At 38.5% G+C, this 5,942-nt stretch overlaps 1 protein-coding gene across 2 annotated transcripts in view; it reads left to right on the top strand.

Moving 5' to 3' along the window:
• Nucleotides 1–5,942, top strand: part of AOAH (acyloxyacyl hydrolase (neutrophil)) — a 189,970-nt gene that overhangs the window by 118,567 nt on the left and 65,461 nt on the right. The window lies entirely within an intron of this gene.

Genomic DNA, 5,942 nt, shown 5'->3' with positions numbered 1-5,942 from the left:
TTTAGAGCCCAGAAAAATAAAGTCTGACACTGTTTCCACTGTTTCCCCATCTATTTCCCATGAAGTGGTGGGACCGGATGCCATGATCTTCGTTTTCTTAATGTTGCTCCAAGGTATAATATGAAACATTTCCTAAACTAATTTGACCACAGAGCTATGTGATGTGTGTATGTTTTATGAGAAAGATACATCTCATGAAACTAGTGTTGTACAGAGCATCCTTTGAGAAACACTGTTGAGATTACTGAAACAATCTTCTATGCCACAAGTGATCTTTTCGGATTTATAAATATCCACAGGCTTAAATCCCCAAGTTTTATCACAGTTTAATATTTACCCTGATACAGTGGCCCAGAATCATATCTGAGGCTGCAAACATGAGGATGGAGAGAGTTATAACGCTGCCAGCTCAGAGAAGATCAGAGAAAGGAATCTTAGTGGAAAGTTAACAGGTAAGAAGCTCCGTGTGAGTACAGCAGCTCATGAATTATTGAACATGATGCCCATGAAGTCTATTTCCCTGTACTATTTTGCTGCTCCAGATTCAAAATCTATCATGCTGTCTTGCTAATCTTTTCAAGTCTGAACTCCTAGGACCTCCTCTGCAGTCATCCTCACCCCTGCAAACTCCCCCTGCATAATTAGCCCATTGCCAGACTCTCTGAATACACAATTCATATTCTGCATGTTTATCTCTCTCTGAGGCTGAAACCTTGGTTCTTCTGTGATGCAGTGAATTAAGGTTTATACAGAGCTCTGGGCTGTGGCTAGTATCAAAGAACCAAAAGGAATTTAAAAAATTCTTTAATCTATTCCCTGGCCCCATGCTGGCCTGACCTTCAACCACTTGGAAAGAAAATTATTCACCCTTTTCTTAAAACTTCCTAGTCGTAGAGGCCCCTGAATAAAGTCTGTGTAGTCTGTAAGTTATCCACCTTTATCCCTGTATACTCCCCTGTCCTAATCCTTCAGATCAAATGTTACCATTTATCTCTCCCTCACCCTGTTGCTAGCCTTCCAAGCCCCACTGTTTTTGTGTGTGACTTACTCCCTGATATTCAGCTTGATAGTATCTCAGAATTTTTTTTAATAAGATTTTTTTTAATTTTTATTTTATTTAACTTTACAATATTGTATTGGTTTTGCCATATATCAAAATGAATCCGCCACAGGTATACACGTGTTCCCCATCCTGAACCTTCCTCCCTCCTCCCTCCCCATACCATCCCTCTGGGTCGTCCCAGTGCACCAGCCCCAAGCATCCAGTATCGTGCATCAAACCTAGACTGGCAACTCGTTTCATATATGATATTATACATATTTCAATGCCATTCTCCCAAATCATCCCACCCTCTCCCTCTCCCACAGAGTCCAAAAGACTGTTCTATACATCAGTGTCTCTTTTGCTGTCTCGTATACAGGGTTATCGTTACCATCTTTCTAAATTCCATATATATGCGTTAGTATACTGTATTGGTGTTTTTCCTTCTGGCTTACTTCACTCTGTATAATAGGCTCCAGTTTCATCCACCTCATTAGAACTGATTCAAATGTATTCTTTTTAATGGCTGAGTAATACTCCAGTGTGTATATGTACCACAGCTTTCTTATCCATTCATCTGCTGATGGACATCTAGGTTGCTTCCATGTCCTGGCTATTATAAACAGTGCTGCAATGAACATTGGGGTACACGTGTCTCTTTCAATTCTGGTTTCCTCAGTGTGTATGCCCAGCAGTGGGATTGCTGGATCATAAGGCAGTTCTATTTCCAGTTTTTTAAGGAATCTCCACACTGTTCTCCATAGTGGCTGTACTAGTTTGCATTCCCACCAACAGTATAAGAGGGTTCCCTTTTCTCCACACCCTCTCCAGCATTTATTGCTTGTACCTCAGAATTTGTACCCAAACTGACTGTGCTCCTGATGAGAGTTCAGAAATAGATTTAGAATCTATTTATAAGGACTTGATACATCTCTGTTGCTTCAATAATATTATACTTGGTTTATCCACAAGACCTCTAATATGCTAAGCTCTTTGGGAAACTGTTTTTGTTGCCTCTCTCCAAATGGGTTCTGCTCTGAGTCAACAAAGGATGTGACCATTTTTCAGTTTTAAAGCCACCCATTTGTCTGCATTATTCTTGAGGCTTATTCTTGGTTTTACTCTTTCTCTTGTTGTGTTTTTCTTTCAGTCATAGTGAAATGGAATAGGGGTGGGGGTCCTTAGAAGGTTCTTAGATAAAGTGGGTTTTTGTGTGTTTTCTGGGCCCATGTTGGGAAAAGCCACTACTAGATCTAAGATTCATCTATTCTGAATGTTGGGGTTAGAAATCAAAATCTGACTAGTGTGTCAGTGAAATGGCTGTACTTCCCAGGCCCTACCATAGATGGGGCTGATAAAACTGGGACTTTAGTATGGTGAACTTTCAAGCCTACTCTGGATGTTGAGGACACACCTATCTTAGACAGTGTGGAAGGTGTAAGAAAGAAAACTTTTCAGCACTCCTTCTCCACACTCCTCAATTACAGAACTGAAGCTGTCACCTCTTCTACTAACCTATTGTACTGGGGTTTCCTCTGTTGGACTGGGTAGAACAGAGGAAAAATAGAGAAATAAAGATCATATGGGAAACTTGAGTCCGAGAAGAGAGGGGAGAGCAAACGGAGGCGGGGTGTGAAACCAGAATGGTGATCACAGTTAACCTTACTATGCATGGTATCCTCAGCTTAGCCTATTCATTCAAGTTACACTGACCCTGTACATAAATAACTTTCTATTAAGCAATCTTTTCAATTTATAGGCATCTCAAATATTGTATTACAGGCTTCTCAACATATTGTATTGATCCTTCTATCTTCTTAGAATCCCTGAGCACTGCATGAGAAATTAAATTCCTAAAATTTATAAGGGAGATTATGTATTGAGAATGAGGATGAAAAAAATTGTGTCTTTGATTAGGTGAAATAGTTTCTAGTACTTAGTACAAAACCTCATCTCCAAAATTCAGAAATAGTAATTGTGGTCAGAAATAGTAATGGAACTATTCAGCTATTGGTAAAGATGTCTATATTCTTTCTGTAATGAAAGAATTAGAACTGTACCTATATTATTAATATCCACAGTATTTACTCTCCATGAGCAGGTCAAGAGCAAAACAGTATTTCGGTACATAAATTCTATTTTTAGAAATAATTTTTGATGTCAAAAATATATTTTTGGCTAAATATTGGTAACAATTACTTTCCCAAAGGAAAATAACCCCTCCTTATTGACCGTGAAATTATTTTAGCATTGAACTCAGATCTAATGTCCATTTCCCATCTGCTTTTTTGAAATATAATAAAATAGTCAATGCAGAGGGTATAAATGATGCAGTGGATAAAGTATTCATTTCAGGCTTCTGGGTAGAATAGCAGATTGAACAAAGCATTTACTTCTCTCCCTTGAGAAACCCCACTAAAATGACAGAAAATGAATTTGTCCACAAGGACAAAGAGAACAGAAAGAGCCAACAGTCATAAAATGTTGAAAGCCAGAAACACAAGGACAAGTGGTAACTGACTTAGTCGATTCAGGAAAGTTGCATCCTAAGCTAGGAGGATGGAAGACCAAGAAATAAATCAGTCTACACTGCAGAATCCCAAAGGACTTGGGAACTGGCTCCATATAGTAGTTCTAGAAATGACAGTGAGGCTAAAAGCAAGTGGTAATTGGAAAAGTAGTTGGAAGATTACTGAAGAAGTAGTAAGATCCTCAGATAAGAAGCTTCCCTTCCCTTATTCTGAATGAGACTAGGGTTTATTCTCTGGGGATGCCAAAATCAAGAGCTTCTGGACTAGGAGATGCCAAAGTGTGGTAAGGAACACCCTATGAAAACACAAGCGTGCTGAATCTAAGGTCCACCCACTGCAAGCCCCAGAAAGCTGGCAACCCAGAGACTAGAAGACCCTTCTCTGGGGAACCTGCACATCCCAAGAGGAAGGAGCCCCAAAGACTCTGACAGCAGTGGTTCCTTGAGAAAGACCCAGCCAGCTCACCCACTAGCGAGGACAATAGATTGCAAGCCACACCCAGCAGGCCTACTTTCCAATCCACTTTTAAGATTTCAACTAATTTCCACTTTTAAACATAAGCCAACAACCTAAGATTATCAGATATATTAGAAAAACTTCAAATGTAAAAAACAACATAAAATAAAGAGAAAAACAACTTCAAGAAGACAGAAACTATGTTCCAAAAAAACAATTTTTAACTCTTATTAGAGTCAGACCTGATTTGGTGACTGAACAGCAACAACAATATCCCACTTATAAAAGTAATTAAAATGCATATCTTCAGAAAGACAGGAGGAGATATTAATTCAGGTAACAAAAAAAGTAAATTATACTAGTGACATAGGAAGATTTTCATAGATGTATTGAAAAAAATCAAGTTGAGGATATTATCCAGAAAATAGAGTAGAAGACAAAAAGATAGAAAATAGGACAGAAAAACCAGGAAAATCAGTGACCCAATACCTAAATAACAGGAGTTCTAAGAAAGGAAGAAATCATCAGTGGAATAATTCAAGAACATAGCTCAGAACTGAGTGACATGAATTTCCAGGTCCATCAAATGTCTAACACTGAATGAAAATAAAACCACGCCAAGCCTATCATCACGATGCTTCAGAACACTTAGAATGGACGCTACCCAGATTCTTAAAGGATTGAGACACAGAATAACTTCAGACAACAACACTAGGAGGCCAGGAGCCAATGAATTGGTTCCTTCAAACTTCTGAGGGAACATGAAATTAACCCAGAATTCTATAAGCATCCTTTGTGGATATCTGTTGTTGTGTAACGAAGTACTCCAAACTTCAGTGGCTTAAAAGAAGTCATTATTATATCTCATGGTTTGGCACTGTGAGAAATTCAGGAATTCAAGCAAAACTTGACTGACCAATTCTTCCTCTCCATGTGGCACTGACCATAGACACTTGATGATATTCACTTGGTGCTGGGCTGGAGGGTCCAAGATGGCTTCACTCATGTAAAGGAGTGCCTGAGAAGGGGTGACCAGAAAGCTGGGTTTAGCTGGGCCTCTCTTCCTTTCCAGGTAGGGCTTTTTTTTTTTTTTTTAATAGACTTTAATTTTTGAGCAATTTTAGGTTTACAGAAAAATTGAGCAGAAAGTACTGAGAGTTTCCATGTATGCCTCATCTTCTCAATTGCCCCTATTATTAACAACTTGCATTAGTATGGTACATTTGTTATACATGAAGAGTCAACATTGATACAGTATTATTAACTGAAGTCCATAGTTTATATTAGGGTTTTCTCTTTGTGCTGTGCTTTCTATGAGTTTTGACAAATGTGTAATGACATATATTCACCATTACAGTATTATACAGATTAGTTTCACTGCCCTAAAAAGCCACTGTGCTCTACCTGTTAATCTTCCCCTCCCTCCTCGTAACCCCTGGAGACCACCTTTTTTCTTTTTTTTTTTTTTTTACTGTCTATATATTTTGCCTTTTCCAGAATGTCACATAGTTGGAATTACGTAGTATGTAATTATTCAGATTGACTTCTTTTACTTAGCAATATGCACCTAAGTTATCTCTGTCTTTTCATGCCATGATAGCTCACTTCTTTGTATTGTGACTAATAGTCTATTGTATGGATATACCTGGTTCCTTTGTCTATTCACCTATTGAAGGACATCTTGGTTGCTTCCACTGTAAGGCTCTTTTACATGATGTCTCCAGAAAGATAGACTTGTCAGATGGTGGACTATGGCTCTAAGAGACCAGAGTTGACAAGAATATTAAAAGCCTATCCAAAACTGGCAGAGTGTCACTTCCACCACATCTTATTGGTGAAAGAAGTAACACGACAGCCAAGATTTAAGGGTAGGATTGTCAAAGATATGAAGCCATTCTTAAATCCACCATATT

The sequence above is a fragment of the Bison bison genome, unplaced genomic scaffold (genome assembly GCF_000754665.1).
Source record: "Bison bison bison isolate TAMUID 2011002044 unplaced genomic scaffold, Bison_UMD1.0 scf7180017864525, whole genome shotgun sequence".
NCBI classification, from domain to species: Eukaryota; Metazoa; Chordata; class Mammalia; order Artiodactyla; family Bovidae; genus Bison; species Bison bison.
Note: the sequence above shows the minus strand (reverse complement) of the source record. Positions and strands in the feature narration are given on the sequence as shown.